The sequence below is a fragment of the Melospiza melodia genome, chromosome 9, assembly GCF_035770615.1.
Source record: "Melospiza melodia melodia isolate bMelMel2 chromosome 9, bMelMel2.pri, whole genome shotgun sequence".
NCBI lineage: Eukaryota > Metazoa > Chordata > Aves > Passeriformes > Passerellidae > Melospiza > Melospiza melodia.
In genome coordinates, this window is record NC_086202.1 from 1,848,732 (window position 1) to 1,868,322 (window position 19,591).

A 19,591-nucleotide genomic window follows, 5' to 3' on the forward strand; every position below is an offset into this window, starting at 1 on the left:
GGGTGATTCACCACAACCAGTCTGGAATAGGGAATCTTTATCAAAGCACTCAAATTTCAGGAAAGTGGAGAGAATGCTCCAACAATAACTGGTGATTGGAACACCAACAGCACCGGCTGCCTGGGGAAGTTTGCACCTGCCTTGAGAGAACTCCATTTCTGATCTGTAGATGTTTAACAGCGGTGAATATTAAGTTGATGTTAGAAAAGTTGTGGGGTCTGACGTTTTCTTTGGTGTTCACCATATTTATTTTCCTTCCAGGGGTGCTGCGAGGTTCCTGTGTGAGGCTGACCACCATGCAGCCTGGCTGGCTCCAGGATCCAACAAATAAAGCCTGGGGAAAGATGCCGCAGTGCTGTCCAGCCCTTCCCACATCATCCCAGCTGCATCCAGCCCTGCTTTTGCTGCTCCTCAAGCAAGAAATCCAGTTTCTTTTCTTGCTGTAATTTCCATGGCCAGAGCTCGGATTTATCCCTGAGTGCCAGCAGAGAGGAAAAAGTTTCCAGTTTGTTGTTGCTGCTACAGGTCCATCATGACAAAGCCTTCTACCTCTTGCTGGGTGCATTTTTCCATTGGTGGCAGAGGGGCTGCTCCTCTCCCAAAAATCCTTCTCTGGGCTCAGACCAGCATCACCCTCCAGGCTGGGCTGCCACAGGAGCCTGTGCCTCGGTTCTGCTGAATTAACTGAGTCAGGCAGGCTGTGCTCAGGCAAAAATGATGTCAAGGGGGTAAAACAAAGAGCATTGTGTTTGGCCTATCTTGCAAAAAATTATGCGCCGAGGAAGAATAGCGCGGAAGTGGAGTAAGTACAAAACACACGCTGGAGTGTCTCGTCGCTTCCCTGAGACAAAGGCAGACAAAATTAATCAGCAGTGATTTGTTGTGCCAGAAAACGCACGCTCCTGACTATCTCTGGCAGATTATTGCCAAGGAAATAGTTCCTCAATATCCCAGGCACATTCCTGACCTGTATATTATGAAGTTATTTCTGCTTTATGATTTGTAACCTGTAAAATGCCTGTGATCTTAATAAATGAGAGCTTGTTGCCTCCTGAAATCCGCTGTATTTCATCTCCTGCTTGCCTCCTTTGGCAGTGTTGTTATTTAGGCTGAGTTAGCATTAGTATTCTCCCTGAGCATATCCACTTCCCTGAATCCGATCTCATCGCTGCGAGCGAGCACCCTTAGGACACGGTGACACCATCCATATGACATATGATCAGGGGTGGAAGCATAGCTGGAGGCTTTATGGAAAACACTGAGGATTTCCCAACCCGCCCTTTTATTTTTTTGGCCTTTTTTTTTTTTCATTTTCCCATGAGGAAATATCGTGGACTTATTTAATTGTGTAATCGAGCCGACAGCCTGTGGTTGGTTCTTGTAACTTAAGAGTAAACCTGTAGAAAGGAAACTACACAGGGCTGTCTTATTGACAGTGTTCCTATAGTACAATTCAAATTGCCTGAGGTGCAGCCTGGCACAGCTTCTGAAAATAAAGATATTTTCCTCTGTCATTTGGAGGAAGTTTTCTTGCTGTTTACATGAGTTTCAGGCATCAGGAAAATTCAGCGTGCTGCTCTCAGCGGTGTCCATCCATCCTGGGAGCAGCTCATGGAGCCACCCATGACCAGACACATGGGAAAATATTCAATATTCATAGAAAAAAAACCACAACTATGAACACTCTCCATGCCTCCCAATGCTTAAAACAGCACAAAAGGCTGCAAGCTGTCCTTGCTCTATCAATTAAATGACACCAAGAGAAAATAAAATGATACCAAAAGTAATTTAGAAACCAAACCTCACAGGGCCGAGCCCGACATTGACCCTTCACACCACCTAAATTATTGCATCCACTTTCTTCAGCCACTAAAATAAATTTCTGTATGTTTGAAATAAAAATAAGGGTGTGTTTGTATTATTAGGAGGAATTTCCAGCATCAATGCCGGAGCACGGGGGTTGTGCTGATGGCGGCTTTGGGGTGGGACAGACGTGCAGAGGGCAGCCCTTACCCCAAAATTCCTAAACAACTCCAGCCTGCACAAGGTCTGAAAAAGCCAGACATCTTCTGAAGGCGTTTTACGAGTGCATATGGAGAAACTGCCGAAAATATAACTGTTAGTGAATAAAATGGAAATTAGTGCTGTTGTGTTCACCTGTAAGTTTTTCTTTAAAGCCAGTGATTGCATTTGAAACCTGCAATTCTCAACAAAAAGAGAAAAGTTCAGTGCTGATTGCTGGATATTTGGACCTCCCAGTGCAAACATTAACTGGCTGAGAGGCACTCTGGAATGTAATGAAGGAAACAATACTGGGAATGGAGCCAAACGCAGAAACACTGGCGCCTGCAACCTAGGGATTTGCCTCCTAGTAATAGGAGCTGAACAAGGCCCAGCACTTCTGTTAGGCTGGAAATGACATACTGTGATCCTTGACTTAGCCAAAGGGATTTTAAATGGAGGAAAGAGTTGGCAAGACAAAATCTCCTGCACTTTTCACAGTGTTTTCTAAAACAAGCAAAGGAAATCAGGAGAAAAGACTGTAGTCTATTACATTTGATCCAGTTAAGTCAAGAGTGGAAGCTTTTTAACTGCTGTTATTATTTTTTATACTTTCTCATCATGTCACACCACCCAGAAAGCACAGACATAAAGCAGAAACTTGAAACTGCTTTCATTCAAGAAGAAGGGCACCCCAACATTGCGTTATTGACAGGAGGGCTGCAAAAACTGACAGCTGCAGAAATTGTACAGTTGAAGTTCAATTCCCAGGAGCAGGAACAATATACTGATGGTATTAATTCCGTTTGGAATTGTTAAAATAAGAAAAGGTTATGGGCTGAGGAAGGGACCTGGTATATATTTTTTTTTCTTCTTCTTTTTTGCTTGTAACAAAGGCGAACCTTCCTTCTTCCCTGGTGTCCTTGGACTGTCATCTCCAACCTTTTGAAACTGTATCTGATTATCCATGTGGCAATTAATCATAATTAAGCAGGCTTGAGATTTGGAAAGGTACAAAGAAGGTGGCTATAGATCTGGCTTTTGTCCTGAGTAACCTCTTTTTTTTTTTTTCCCTCTTTTTTTGGCCGCTGAATCTTGTGTTTGGAGCCATGAGAGGGAGGACTGGAAAACTGTGAAGAAAAAAAAAATGAGAGAGGCAGAAAAAACAATGTGTGTGTTTTAACATCAGACCCCTGAGCATCCTGGTTGCTCTTTCTTTCTCTTTTTGGACATCACAGTCCCTAGAAACTAAGTTCCAGCAAACTTGGAAGCAGTCCGTTTCCAAGAGGAAGCTAGGTAACAAATTACCTTTTTAATGCCAAGTGATTTGGATCCATTCTTACAAACCAGATTTTTTCAATTTATTACAGGAAAACATTCAATCATTATACGCTGGCACTCTGTCTGGGGCACATGGAATACCATTCTACCCACTCCGCCCACATCCAGTTTTTAAAGGCTTAGAAAGCCCAGAATGTCTTCTTATTAAATGTTTTATATATTTATAATTAAAATACTGGGCTGGCATTAGAATCATTTTAACAGATGTAACCTGACACAGGCTTTCTCTGCCCAGGGTCAGGCTGGGAAACAATGGCTTCTTTAACTCCTGTGTTCTGCTCAGGTTTCTGTTTGCACATGGGTCCAATTTGTCCCATTTATGATTAGGTTTAAGTAAGTTGATGTGCTATTTATTTAGGAGAATTGCCATTTCAGACTATTACCATATTCCCTACAATATACATTACAGTGTGGTCTATGCCTGCACTGTCCATTATTAGCTTATTATAGTCCCCAATATGGTCCCAATTCACCAAAACAACAACAACTGACTTGATTCAGGCATTAAGTGATTTACTGCAGCTCTTTGGGTTGGAATTAATGTACACACTGCTCGCAAAAGCCAACACCCCCCTGCTTGCCCCCAACCCTGAAGGCTTACAAGGGCCATGTGCTGGCATGTGAAAGAGACTTAAATGTCTGTGTAATTGGTTTAAACATCGAGTATCAGCAGTGGACAGGGAAAACCAACGGGGCCGGCTTGCAAAATGCCAGATCAAGGTGCAGCTGGAGGGTGGGAGAGTTGGGTTTACCTGTGGGAGACACTGGGAAGATGTTACAAGCCAAGCCGTCCCTTGGAGCTGAGAGCATGGGTTTATCTCTGCTCCCAATAAAACACAATCCCCTCGCCTTGGACAGTGTGGCGGGAGTGGGAGTAATTTATAATGACTGGCCTCAAACACATGGCCGGGTCTCTGCGCTCCCCTTCCCCAGCACAGCCCCTGCCCTGCCTCGGAGGAGGTTTGCTCAATCCAAAGCCCTTTTCAGCAGCTCTTCAGCTCCCCCCAGCTGTGGAGATCCAGCCCCGTGCTCTGCCAAATTCCAAATCGCCTTCCCCATGCCCTGGGCATCATCCCGAGTCCCCCTTGGCCAACGCCACCAGCTTGGGTGGATGTTCCTGCACCACCAGCTCCAAAATCCACTCGCTCTCAGTCTCAGAGAGCGGCCGCTTTTCCTGATCAGGGGTAAAACACGGGATTTCAACAGCTGGAATTCACATAATAATAAATTAATAACCGCAGCCCCGGCGCGTTCCAAAAGCTACAGTAAAACAGCGGCGGAGCAGAAAGCAGCTCCATCACCTCCACCAGCTCTCCCTGGCACACATCCCGCTCCTGTCACTTGCAGTGAGGTCACTGGTCACTCTTCCTTCACCTGGGAACAGCCTGGATGTTCCCAGTCCCCTCTTGGAAGGTTTTATCCCAGAGCTCTGCTGGGCACAGAGAAGAGGAGGTGATGAAGAGGAGGTGATGAAGAGGAGGTGATGCTCTTGCACCAGCGCTGGCTTGGTGGCCATTCCTTGAAGGAATTCCCATGGAGTGCATTATCCAGGTGGTAATCCCTGGATTTTGGAACGAGCAGGGTGACCACAAGTGTGGCTGGTGATGTCATGACCATGAGGAGCAGGTGATGGGGCAGCAGCAGGGGATGCTGCAGTGCTCTGGATGGAGAAACAGCTAAAGAAGCATGAAAAGCCTGAAAAACAAGGATTTGTTGCTGGTTTCCAGCTCTGGTACACACTCAGCTCAATGGAAAGCAGTGGGGCCAGGAAAGAGGGTGAATTCCTGCAATGGGAGAAGAAAAAGAGGGAGGGAATATTGATGTGGAAGAGCTGAAGGTGCCCATCAGAGTGATGACCAAGACATTCCCTTCCAGGCCAGGGCTGGGGCTGGGAAAGGAGCTGAAATCTGAGCTGGCTGCTGGCACAGCCCAGAGCAGAGGCAGCAAGAAGCCCTAAGATGTGACACCATCGTGGGCAAGGAAATCCTGGAGATTTGGGGCTCTCTCCCAGCCCTCTCCACAGGCACCCAGCGCCCACCCTGTGCTGCAGAGCCACCGCCCTGCAGCTCTCCAGTCACCCAGTTAGTAAATCACAGATACACCAGGCTCAATTTACACCTACGTGTCGCCTGATCTGTCCTGAGAGTAACCTCTTAATAAATTAAACGGAGCCCCAAAAGAGGTTAGAAAATGAAGTTAAATGCTTCACCATCTGGGACTCAGCCAGGGCGAGATTCAATATTTGGAGTGATGGAAAGGTAAAAAGCAATTGTTGTCATGTATTTACCACTTCTTTCTTTTTTCTCCCACAGAGATAACAAGATGATAGAATAACTTCACTCTTTTATTTTTTTATATCCTTTTTTTTTGGGTGAAAGAGCTTTAAGCTGAGCTTTACCCAGACATCTCCAGGAAAACATCACTAAATACCTTTAAAACTACAAGCCTGGAGTCTGTGAGTTTTTCTGCCTTTTGGAGGTGAGGCAGATTTCACAATTTCGGATTCCTGTCTGTCTCCTCCAGCGCTGCAGCATCCACTGAGCTGAGCTCCCACTTGCCTGCAGCCACATTGGTTTAGGACCCTTTCCAGGTCGTTTGGAAGTCAGGCTTGGAGCCTGCTCCAGTCACAGAGCCACATAATGTAGAGCTATGAGAACTTGGGAAAACCTGCTTGGCAAAGCTGCTATTATTTCCCTTTGGTTTTAAAAGCCAAAAATAAAAAAAAAAAATTGAATGTTTTCCCTCTCCCCAAAAATCCCTAAATTGACTAAGCTCATGAGTTTGATTAAACCCACCAGGGAATTTTAAACAGAAGAGGGGAAAAATCCGAGTAGCAAGGAAAAACATGATTTTTGGCTTTTTTAAATTTTATTTATTTTTTTAATTATGCTGTAGTCTTTTGCCTCTAATGGCCCACCCTGCCCAGCCGCTGGCACGGGCTGCATCTGCAGATGGATGGGGAGCGGGCACAGCCCCGCAGGGCTGGCACGGGCTGGGAATGGCACATTCGCTGTGTAGGGAACAGCCCCGAGCCCTGCCCGCACCCCGCCGCAGGGCCGGTCCCTGTGCCCAGCTCTCGCAGCAGCGCTGTCCCGGGGGATGCTGCGGCGTTATCCTCCCTGCAAATCCGAGCTCTTTCATCTGACCGGGGTGGCAGCCCCAGCTCGGGATGGTCGGCACCCAGGGGTCTGTAGGGAGGGATGCTGAGCACAGCCTGGCCATGGGTCCGGCTCTGGCACTACAGGATCTGATCCAGGCAGGGGGTGCAGGGTGCTGAGCCCCCCGGGCTCACCCCACAGCTCAGCCATGTAAATTGCTCCTGCTAAACATTTTTAAAGGATTTCTTTTTATATTTATATTTATATTTATATTTATATTTATAGGTATATTTATACTTATATTATATTTATATTTATATTTATATTTATATTTATATTTATATTTATATTTATATTTATATTTATATTTATATTTATATTTATATTTATAATTATATTTATATTTATATTTATATTTATATTTATATTTATATCTATATCTATATTTATTTTTATTTTTATTTTTATTTTTATTTTTATATTCGTATTTGTATTTGTATATGTATATATGTATATATGTATATATGTATATAATGTATATATGTATATATGTATATTTATAGAATTGTATACTTATAAAATTTTCATATTTATGTTTATAAATTTATAAATCTTAAAATAAGAATATTTATATCTTTTATATATATTTCTATATTTTTATATATTTAATATGTGTTATTTATATAGATAATTATATATAATTCTATAACATAAATTATAGAATTAAGTTTTATTATTATATTATATTATTATATATTTTGATAAACATAATGTATTATATGTATATATTTATTTATATACATACACGCACAAACACACACACATATATATACTCACATATATAAAAACACACACATATATATATGTATATATTTATATATATGCATATATATGTATATATATATGTGTATATATATATATATGTATATTTGTGTGTATATATATGTATATATATATATATATATATATATATATATATATATATATATATATACACATGCACACACCCGTATATATATACACATTAGGTCAAAGATTAGGAGAAAGCCCTTCCCACAGAGGAAGATCAGGCACTGAACGATGTCCCCAGGGCAGTCATCATGACATAAACGCTGCCAGAGTCCAAGGAATGTTTGGAAAACACTCTCAGGCACATGGGGGTATTTTTGGAGTGATTCTGTGCAGAGCCAGGGGCTGCACTGGGTGATCCTTGTGGGTCCCTCCCAGCTCAAGATGTTCTGTGGTTCTGTGGTAACTTTGTGTGGATGGGGATCACACCTGAGCTAGAGTCAAATTCCAGCCTGTACTTACTCTGAGCAGTCTAGGAAGGTGCTTCTCCAAATCTGGAGCCCCTGAAGGACTTCAGAAGCACCCCAGGGCTACCTGGCAGCAGCTGTGAGGATGTGCTTTGTGCTACAGTAATGGGTTATCAGGTCCCCATCTCTTCACTTTGTTGTGGGCCTGTGATTTTAGACTTTGTTTTGTGAATGCACAGCATCATGGCCTGGAGGCTTCAGCAGAGAAATAAGAAATATGGTTAAAATTTAAAATTTTCTGTCGGTAAAAGGGTTTTCCTGAATATTATGCTGTTGTCCAAGTGAAGGTTATTTGGGTTTGCAGGTGGAACCTCAGCAGTTGTTGCACTTCAGTTTCTTAACCAAGGGGAGGGAGAAGCCCCTTCTGGATCCCATCTCTGTTTGTGGGGGAGCTGCAGAGGAGGAGGAAATGAGAAATCAGTCTGTAATCCTGAAAATCCTTTTCACTTTGAACACCCAGACTGCCTCTCTTGTGGAGCTACCACTCTCTCTGACCATGGGCTGGGTGTGCTGCTGGTGTCACTTCAGAGCAAAGAAAAGGATGTGGTTTGGCTTTCTTTTTTTTCTCCATGAAATGTTCTTAATAGCTTATCTCTGTGGACTAAGTATCCAGGATAAATCTGCCTTTGGGGGATTTTATATCACTGTGCATCATCTATAGTTTTGCATATATCTCCTGGTATAAGGTGTATGATTGAAATTTCATCTCACAAATCAGTTTTCAAGACTATCAATACTGGAATTTTAGGTTTTACTAATTTTTGTCTTTTTGCTAATTTTAGGAGTTGTATTTATGTTTCATCTGTGATCTTTCTGAGAGTGCAAAAAAGCTCAGGGCTGGAAATGGTCACAACAAAGCACAAAAGCCATTTACATGGTTCCCCAGAGCGCCCATGGAAGAGGTTTTGAAGCACATTGCCCTGAGATGATGTGGATGTCCCATCCCTGGGAATATTAAAGGCCAGGCTGGATGGGGCTTGGGGCAGCTTGGGCTGGTGGAATTTATCCCTGCTGATGGGGTGGAATGAGATGAGATCCTCTCCTTAAGGATCCTTTCCAAGCCAAACCAGTCTGATTCTGTAATTCTGTGAAACCTCATCCTGCCACCTGGAGCCAGACCAGGAGGTGGAACAGCTCCAGGTTTGTGGAGGTGATCAGAAACACTCAGCTGCTCCCAGCAAAGTGCAGCAGGATGGAGCTGGAAACAACCTGCAATGGAGCATCCCTGGAATACAAGAAAATTGGCTGAGGCTCCAGCTCTGCCTGGAGCAGGGAAGATGGGCAATGCCAGCAGGAATGGCAGCCCAGGCATTCCCAGGGGGAGGCAAGTGAGCCTCCTCTTCCAAGCTCAGCTCATTGCTAAACCACAGCACCTCTCTCCTCTCGCATTTTTTTTTTTCATTTGCTTCATGTTTATTCTGGCCTTGAACAGCTTAAGCCTTACTCCAGGCACAAAACCAAGTGACTTCCCTCTTGTTCTTCTTACCTGGCCTGGGATACAGACACCAAGTCCTTAAGGAAAATACACCACACTTTACATTGGCTCACTCAATACTAAAGAAAAAACCCACAGAAGACCCCCTTCCTACACAGCCAAGTTTTACAGCCCAGGAGCAAACGTTTCCCTCCCCATCCCTAGGGATGTGGAGGGATTTCATTTATTGTAGCAGACAATTCATTAGCTGTCAGAATAGGGGGAATGGAGGGATTTGGTTAGAGGAACCTGGGGGTATAAAACCACAGGTAAGTCCTGTTGGTGCTTCTCAAAATACCCGGAGCCGCAGAGAGCCACTGAACAATTCCGAGGAATCGTTTCCCAAGGCGACCACTCACCGATCGTTTGGACACATTCAGAAAATAATTCACTTAACAACACTATTTCAGGGACTTTTTTGGAACCAAGGTCAGCCTTTCCTTTGATTTCAGCTTGTCTGGATCAGGACCTCCAGCACAGCAGCCCTTGGATCTGTGTGAGCCCAGGTTCTCCTCACACAACCCTACCACACCCCAGCTGCAGCCCAGCACCCGTGGGGAGCTCGCTTGGCTCCTGGCTTTGGTGAAACTCAAATTTCCTCTTGGCTTTGCTCTGCACACTTGGATTTCGTGCAGCCCAGCCCTTCCCTCCCAGACCTGAGAGGAATCTGCAAGAAGAAATGGGATGTCAGGAAGAGAAACTCTCGTGTGCTGAGGGTTGGCTTTTCCACGGCAGGTGTGGGGCTGGGAGCTGCCCGCTGCTCCTGCGAGCTTCCCCGAGCAAATGTCAGCTCCCTGCTCCATCAGGCCTTTACCTTTATAGCTTCAAGGAAATGACAGCTCCGAGCTGCTGCTTTGCAGGAGGGAATAGTGCAGGTCACATCCTCGGCTAATGCAAAATGGCATAATGAAATGCTGATTGATACCCGCCAGTAGCCTGGCTCCCTTGTTAGCTACGCAAATGCAGGTAAAAATCCTTGTTAATCTCAAATTTCAAAGCCTTGGTGGCCCTTGATTCGTGGAGGGAAGGTGCATCCACAGTGTGCAGCTACAGGTGGCCTCTGTCCTTCAACAGGGAAGCTTTGAAGAGATTTAACTACTGACGGCAAGTGCCAACTCCATCCTGACAAATGAAAGGGAAACCGGGGAGGTTGTGCTCAGAAAACCAAAGGAAGGATACCCCAGCAGTGCCTGGCTGTGTGGCTGTGCAAGCCTCGAGCTGGAGCTTATGTGTTTCCAGATTTCCTCAGGTTGGCTGAGTTTCTTTAAGAAGGAGCACTTGCAGGTGTCCCGTGGGAGGCAGCCTCCCCTTCTCCAGGCAGGATGTGAGCACAGCTCCCCGGTGCCAGGAGTGACCACCTTTGAAGCCCAGTCCAATTCCCGTTTAAACAGGAATCTGGGAGCTCCTTTGAAGAACAAACACAAGCTTAGGAAGGAGAACCAGCGCTGCTCCATTACCAACACTTTTGCCTCGGTGTTCCTTTTTATTTTTCCATGGGAAACATCAGCATTTTGTGGTCAAGCTCATTATTTGCTCTGTACAAGAGCTGGGTGTTTCGAGCCAGGGAATGAGCTCTGCTCCTCACTCAAGTCATCAAAGGGCCGAATATTCCTACTGATATTTAATACATTTCATCTCCATCTTTTAATGCACACATTGAAGTATACTGTGTCTTTAAAAAAACCCCTCAGCTTTGCCTGGTAATTTAGCTCCCCCCACACAGTCTCATTTACTGTTATCTATTTTTATTCTCACTGGGGATTAGGTAAGCAACTCGCAGTATTTCCAGCTGTCCTTTTAGCATCACTATTTGAAAACTGTGTAGACCACAAAGAACATAATTACAAAAACAAATTGCTGGTACAACTGCTCTGCTAATAAGCAGGGACCTGTTGTAAGTCTGAAACTTAGAAAGACCATTTCAGACTTCTGTTTTCATTAAACTGTGGTTGCTGAGAGCAGATATAATTGCATTTCTTTTCTTTTTAAAGGCTCTGGGTTACCTGGAGTAATTTGTATATTACATTTTTTTTTCCTCTGGAAGTCCAAATCAGTTCTCTCAATGGAAAACATTACATAGGAGGGGTCATTCCACAAGTGGTTTGCATTAGTGCAAGAATTGCACTCGTGTACTAAGATGTTTAAGCACCTACAAAGTTGTCGCCAACCATCTGCACTGCTGGTAGCACTAAATCAGCCAGGCCCGTATGCAAAGCCAGAGTAATTTATCTGTCAGGCAGTATTTCATTTAAAACATATCCCTGTAAAATATGAAATACTTAGAGGCACCCACTTTCCTCTTTGAATGTGACGTTTTCCATTACTGCAGGGGCAAAATTGTCTTTTTAATGGAGCAAGGAAAGCTTTGTGCGCTGGGGCTCTGGCATTAGGAAAGGGGTTTCAGTTTGCATTATGTTAATGGGCAATTATCAGTGCAGGGGAAATGAAGGCTGTTGTAGGAGTGTGTGTTTGGGGCTGCTGCCTCTGCTCTGCTCGGGGCTGGGATGCTGCTGGACCAGGTGGGATTTTCTCCTGTGATTCCCTGTGATCCAAACCCAAACACAGAGAAGCCAAGGTGCTGCCTCATAGCCCTGCAGAGAAAGCCAGGTGAGCTTCAGGAGGCTTGAGCTTAATCTGTGACTCAGATTTATGTGAGGAACCCTCCTAAGTCTGGAAATACCCAGCACTGCTTTGCCATTCCCCAGGATCTGTGGGACTTACACTCCATGCAGGATCCAGTACCAACCTGTTTATTTTTACAGTTTGTGCTCCAAATTGTTTATGCAGAAAATCTGAGCAGGGGGTGGGTGGGTGGATGGAGAAATAATCCCATTTTGTCCTGTTCTTCCCTTTCTGCAAGGTACAGTGTTAATAAAACATTTTCAATAAACAAACTAACCAGCCCTAAGTTGCTGCTTTTAATATAAGACACAAAGTCTCGGTATGATTTTTCCAGATTCTGCACCTGATTAATGCCATACCACTTTGGCTGAATTTATGTTCAGGGAAAGTGCAGGGTGTATTTCCTTTGCAAACAGAAACAATATGTGCAGGCTCCTTCCCTTACCTGCACCAGATGCCCAGGAGAGGAAGAGGAGGAGCAGGAAAACCTTGGCTGGGGTGGAGGCAGAGTACCCAAAACCTGGGGATGGGGAATTTATTTAGGTTTATTTAGGTTTATTTTATTTAGGCTTATTTATTCAGGTTTTGCCATCCCACAACAAAAAGTTGTGGTCTGCACACTGCTGGGAGTGAAGCACTCAGTCTGAAGCTGTGCCGCCAAGTTAATTCCAGAAATATGAAAATATGAACAAATAATTCAAATGGCTGGAGAAATGGGATATCTGTTCACAGCAAAGGCAACTGAAGTCATCAACCCCTATAATTTTATATATCTAATAATTTCTGATTGCACCAGAAGGCAGAGTTAGTTCAGGATTGGATATTTAAAGACAGGTGTTGTTACAACCAGGATATTGATAATTTCACAATAATACTCTTAGCAGTGATAAAACAACATTCACCTCTGCTCCGTGTCTGATAACGTAATTATACATAAATTATCATATTCAATGCATTGAAAGTGAAAACTGAGGTCTTGTCACAGTGACAGAAAAATCTCTTTTAGGATTTGAAGCCAGGACAGGACCCAGAATTTCAAAAATTATCTAAATGGTTTTTTAAAAGAAATTAAACCAATCCAATCTTTGCGTTTAAGAGGCTCAAATGCATGAAAAGCAAAGCTGGCTGGAATGAAGAATTCCTCATTTTAATAGATGTGGGTTTCTCCTAAAAAACCCAGCTCCCATTTCCAGCTTTGAAGCCCATTTTCAGCTGTGAATAAAAATGATGGATTTGGTAATTTAGGTATGGCCAGAATCGGGAATGCTTAAGGTTGGAAGGGAATTCTGGAGATGCTCCGACCCAATCCCCAGAAGAAATGGAGGAAACCTGCACCTGATCATGACATGGAGCTGATCATATCCCAGAGCCATGGAATGGTTTGGGTGGGAAGGGACCCCAAATGCCCCCCAGAGCCACCCCTGCCATGGCAGGGACACCTCCCACTGTCCCAGGTGCTCCAACCCCAATGTCCAGCCTGGCCTTGGGCACTGCCAGCCAGAGAGCACCATCAGATATGAGCATCTCACACCCAGCCGTGCCTCTGGAAAAGGATATTTCCAGGAAAGGATATTTCCAGTCTTTCTTTCCGGGTAATCATGGAAACAGCAGCACATTCCTCAAAGCAGACCCTGGTGTAAAAATATTTGGGTTCATAAATTTGTTGCTCTGATGTTCCATTTCAAACCCCTGACTCAAAGCCTTTGTACCTTAATTTTCACTTCCACTAAAAAAAGGAGATTTCCAGGAAAAGTCTGGGCTGCAAGGGAGGCTAGACCCAAGTGCTCCCTTCCACTGCTGGCCTAACTTTTAAATCAGTTTTTAATTGCATGAAAAGCCGCCCTCATCCCTTTTGATTACATCCTTCTATCGCCCTCAGAACGGCAGCATCTGAACATCTTATTAATAAAAGCTATTTTGGAAAATAAAACTCCTTTGGAATATATGAGGATTAACACTATATATAGACCACGATGGCTTAAAAGAGATTGTTATGGTCTATTGTGCAAATACATATTTACTAGAGCTTTTGAAATACAGATCATGCAAATATGTATTCAGGGACTTTTAAAAATGCAGATTATTGACCTGACAGATCATAAAGGCTCCTTTGAAACCATTCTGGGTTACAGTATCATGTAAATACTTATTTAGGCAATTTTTTAAAATCTTTGCAAGTACAGTCAGTGAAAACCCTCATGGAAATAAATGTTTTTCTCACCTGACAGCCACGGTGAGTTTGAAAGTTAAATACTTGCCTCTCCTACATTTAGAAAATCCAAATCTATCCTATCTGAGGATGGCAAAGATGTCTCCAAGATGGGGTATAATATGACCTGTTAGGGAGGTGCTGACCACCCCAGGGCTGCAGAATAATTCAGATTTTTTACAATCACCTGATGAGCAGCTCCTTGCCCTGGAATCACAGAATCCCAGAATGGTTTGGGTGGGAAGGGACCTCAAATCTCATCCAGTTCCTCCCCCTATGAAGGGCAGGGACACCTCCCACTATCCCAGGATGTACCAAGCCCCATCCACCCTGGGCTTGGACAATTCTCTGGGAAATTTCTAATAGGGGACGATGATAAAATATTTTATAACAAAGAGAGAAAAATGAATATTCCTCTTTTACAGGCCATGTACAGCCAGTCAGGCAAGCGCAACTTCCAGCAGCACAGGCTGGATTTCAGCTGGTCATTTTGGGAATAAAAATTGTATTTATTAGCAATTTCCTGAACCCATTGATACTCTCAGTTTTCCACAGATCCCTTATTATTCAATATTGCATCAATAATATAGCGGCACTGATTAATTTGAATTCCTGTGCATGAGTAAGAAAGCAAAAGCAGCTTTCTGGATGCCTGACCCTGCAGCACAGTGGTTGTTATGTTTTGTTATGTGTTACAACAACGCCGTCTTCCAAGAATTTGTGAATGTGTGTGAAACTGATTGTGCCAGGTGATTGGAATATTCCTGGAGCACAGACACTGCCTTGATGAATAGTGGTGTAAATGCTCCAGCAATTTTGCACATAAATGTGTCAGCTCTGGTCTACATAATGGAGAGAGGTCCTTTCATGGACTGGATAAAAGCGGGTTTATGAATCATGGAAAAACACGGGGAAAAAACATGTCCTGTGAATTTTCTTTGGAAAGTCCAGGGAAAAAAAAAAAAGAAACTAACAAAAAAAAAACAAAAAAAAACAAACAAAAAAAACAAACAAACCAAAAAAACCCCACACCTGGAACCTGGCCACAGCATTTTAGTGCTCTTTTGTCATTCTGCTGGTTGAAGAGAGCTGTTCATGGTGATTAACAGGAGTGTGCACATTTGGGGTTTTTTAAGATACAACTACAAACAAAAGGTAGTAAATTTAATTTTCATTAGGGTAGAATTACTGTTCTCTTACTCGGGGCAGGAATACACATTAACAAAAACTCCTTGTTACTTTCTCTCTGCAGATCTGGCTTCTATTTGCCTCGGCTGGAGGAAGGTTTGACTGAACATTCACGATTCAACCAGGCACCATAAAATCTCCTGCAAGAAAATTTACTGTAGGTATAAAGTAAATCACATAAGGGCTGTGCACGCTCATTTACCAAACACAGCCTCGTTCCATTGTACCAGCAACAGCTAAGGGGTGCACCTTGTGCACGCCCTGTTTTTAATGGTGTTTGCTGGAATTTGAAGGGTTTAAGACAGAGGAAGTGTCTTATGGTGTTATAAACAGAGCCATGCAGGAAAAGCAAAATTTTCACGACTGGTTCTCAATATTAAAATGGTTTGGGGAGTTTTGAAGTCAGTTTCTGTGATTTTTTTTCCCTCAGGTGATACACAGCTATGGGAAGGATAAATATTCCTCATGGCAGAGCTGTGGTGGACTGAGAGCACAGGTTCAGTGCTGGCAAGAAGCCTGAAAATTCTCCTTCAGAAACAGCAGGGTGGAATCCAGAATTGTTTAGGCTGGAAAAGACCTTCTCAGATCATCAAGTTCAACTGTTCCCCAGCAATGCCATCACTGCCCCATGTCCCCAAGGGCCACATCCACACAGGTTTTAAATCCCACCATGCATGGGGAGTCCACCAGTGCCCTGGGCAGCAGTGCCAGGCCTGGACCACCCTTTCAGTCAAGAAACTTTTCTTAATTTCCACCCTGAGCCTGCCCTGGCCCAGCCTGAGGCCTTTCCCTCTGCTCCTGTCCCTGTTCCCTGGAGCGGAGCCCAACCCTGTGCAGAGCCACAAGGTCCCCCCTGATCCCCCTTTGCTCCAGGCTGAGCCCCTTCCCAGCTCACCCAGCCCATCCTCATCACACTTGTGCTCCAGTCCATGATTCTAAGGAGAATTTTAGGAACAAAAGCACAAAAAGGCAGCAGGTATCGCATGTGCCATCTCTTGTTTGGGAATGGGAAGCGGAGCAAGGAAGAAGGGATCCTCTCAGCAGGGATGGACCCCACACATCCAAGCTGGTCCTGGAGCTTCAACAGGAGGCATAGAGAGGGGGAAAAACACAAATAAGCTAATTAGCCTAATCACAAGGCCATCCTCAGTCAGCATTACCCGGGCAAATCCACCCCAGCAGGCAGAATTAGGGGATTTAGGGAAAACTGATCTTGCAGCAGGGCCATAAACAGAGGAGTGCACCTGAAGTAGCCCTGGGCCCTGGGGAGTGCTGGGGGAAGTGAGAACCTGGTTACTGCGAAGACAAGTGACTGTGAAATCCTGCTTTATTCTTCCTGCCATAAAGGAGTGTGAGTTCCTCCAGGCAGGGCTTGAGGGAGCAGGGACAGGACAGCACCTGGGCCCTGTGTCCCCACTGGGGACAGGCACTGTCCCACGGCCACAAATCCTTCTGCAAAGCTGCAGCAGGGGTTTCAGGAGCTGGGCAGGCCCTGGGTTTGTGCCTCTGTGAGCTGATGCCGTGTCTGACCCCGACACCCTGCTTTGCACTCAGCTCTCATTTCCAGCTTTGAAGCCCATTTTGAGCTGTGAATAAAAATGATGAATTTAGTAATTGAAGTATGGTCAGAGTCAGGAATAGCTAAGGTTGGAAGAGATTTCTGGAGATGCTCCAACCCAACCCTCAGATGAAATGGAGGAAACCTGAGCCTGATCATGACATGGAGCTGATCATATCCCAGAGCCATGGAATGGTTTGAGTGGGAAGGGACCTTAAATCCCATCCAGTGCCCATGGTATGATATCCCAACCAGGAACATCCATTGGTGACAGGACATGGAGGAATGGTTTAAAGCAGAGGAATGTAGGGTTGGGTGGGATATTGGGAAGGAATTGTTCCCTGGGAGGGTGGGAAGGTCCTGGCACAGGGGTTTGGAACTGGATGAGTTTTAAGGTCCCTTCCAACCCAAAGCATTCCAGGATTCTGTGGTTGTAAGGAATAAAGTCAATCTGCACAGCAAGCTGCATTTGGACATTGGGGAAATATTTTAAGGATACAGAGCTCTGAAAGAAATATCTCCATCAAACTCTTTTTCTTCCTCTCCTTGCCTCAACACTACATTGTACTACCTAAATGTTTACTCAAAGAGTGGATATTCAAATTATGCTGTTATCTTACAAAGTTGTGGTTAAACCAACCCCATTCTTTATGGTCTTGACTCTCCCTCAGCTGAAATAAGTGATTTCCTTTCCATTAAAGTTAATGCTACGAATCAAACCTTACCTGAAATATAAAAGTTCCTGGGTTTGATGCTAAAGATGTTTCTTCAAGAGGCAAGATATAGAATTTCATATATCTCTGGTTACCTTCACTTTTATCCATTGATTACAGGTATTTTTTAGATTAATAAGGAATAAACAAAAGTCTCTGAAAGCATTACCCAAGCACCAGGAAAATAGAAATTCACAATTTTAATTTATCCAGCACAGCTTCTGAAAAACTCCTCCTCCCACCTTGTGCCTCAAACATGTCCACTTTTCTTCCACATCTGATCTCAAATAACCTTGGAGGTTTCACACAATGCAGAGGAACCCCAGAAAATAATAAAGGTATTTGGTGAAATACTGCTTAGTCTCTGGGATAAACCTGGAGCACTGACTTGTATAGCTAGAGGCTTATTTTTAGATCCTCCAGAGAATTTGTGTGAAAAAGGTGAGAGAGAGAAAGAGAGAGGAAGAACAGTTTAAATCATCATAACTTCATAAACCAGAATTTTGGTTAAGATTATCTAATAAAACACAGATGTAAATATATTTACAATTAAAATGGCTTTATTGTGATTTTAAAGCCTCTACATAAAAACAAATCAACAAAAAAGTGTTTGTTTTGCATTAGCTCCTCCAAGAGGCCAGAACTGTCAAAAATATATTTAAAAAGTTAATGAGTGTGCCTATTTCAATAAATTATTGGAATGGTCAGTCCAAACCCAGACCCTTTTCCCCTGGGGGAATGGGATGGCTCCTTTGGAGAGGGTTTGGGAGGGAGCCTAGCCATGGGGACCTCAACCAAACCTGAGCTCAGGGGCCAGCCCTCCCCCTGGGAGAAGGGAAGGAGAAGGAACAAAGCGCCCATCAGGGGCTTGCCCAGGTGCTGGCACCACAGGCCAGGGCTGAAACCTGACCAGGGGATGGGGCAGAAGGGAAACAAGCTCAGGGCACTATTAAAATTTAATTTATTTCATCCTTTCCTTTCCTCTCCTAGTTTTCTTTTATTCCTTTCCTTTCCTTTCCTTTCCTTTCCTTTCCTTTCCTTTCCTTTCCTTTCCTTTCCTTTCCTTTCCTTTCCTTTCCTTTCCTTTCCTTTCCTTTCCTTTCCTTTCCTTTCCTTTCCTTTCCTTTCCTTTCCTTTCCTTTCCTTTCCTTTCCTTTCCTTTCCTTTCCTTTCCTTTCCTTTCCTTTCCTTTCCTTCTCCTTCTCCTTCTCCTTCTCCTTCTCCTTCTCTTCTCCCTTCCTTTCCTGAAGGGCCAGGAGGGAGCAGACTGGGTGGGAAAGGAAGTATATTTTACAGCACTTTCATTACTCAACTTGATGAGAGCTAATAAAAATTCTTAATTGAAAATAAGTACCTTAATGACAATATCATAATCAGGAGTTATATTTCCTATTTATTTCAATATAAAATACCTTCTTTCTGAACGAAATTATTCAGAGCAGTTTTCCTTATTGGCTCACACATTAGGAAGATAGTAAATACAGCTTTAAGTAGAATCACCTGTGCTTGGTTTTTCGCTCCAACTTTTCCTTTCTGTTGCTAAAACCAATATTAGATACTTTCCTAATTGTTATTGAAACATATACGGGCCCTTTCCCATATCTTTATTTGGCTTTTCAGTGTGGAGTCAGCATTTAATCCAAGCATTTGTGACATGGTTAACACCCACAATCATTTCCTGTTATGCCTCACACTGACTAGAGTGGGCTGCTGTATATTTTCCAACGCCCACTCTGCTGTCTTTACAATCAGATTATGCCATTAGACATAGACAATGAATCACTGTAATTGTTCTAATATGGCCAAACTGCCAGCAAAGATTAACCCTTTCTGGGGATTCTGCAGTTAATTCTGTGTGGACCTGTGGTTACAAGGTGTTAAGAGGCTTTGGGGGGTTAAAACTGGGGAAAGGTTTGTTTTAGCTTACAAAATATCCTTTAAAGTGCTGGGTTTGGCTTCTGTAGAATGGCTGAGGAGTCCAAGCAAAGACAAAGAAGAAGAAATTAATAAAAATAAAAAATGAGGGGGATCTTCCTCAGGAGGGGAAGCAGAGGGGCAGCTCTGGGAGGTT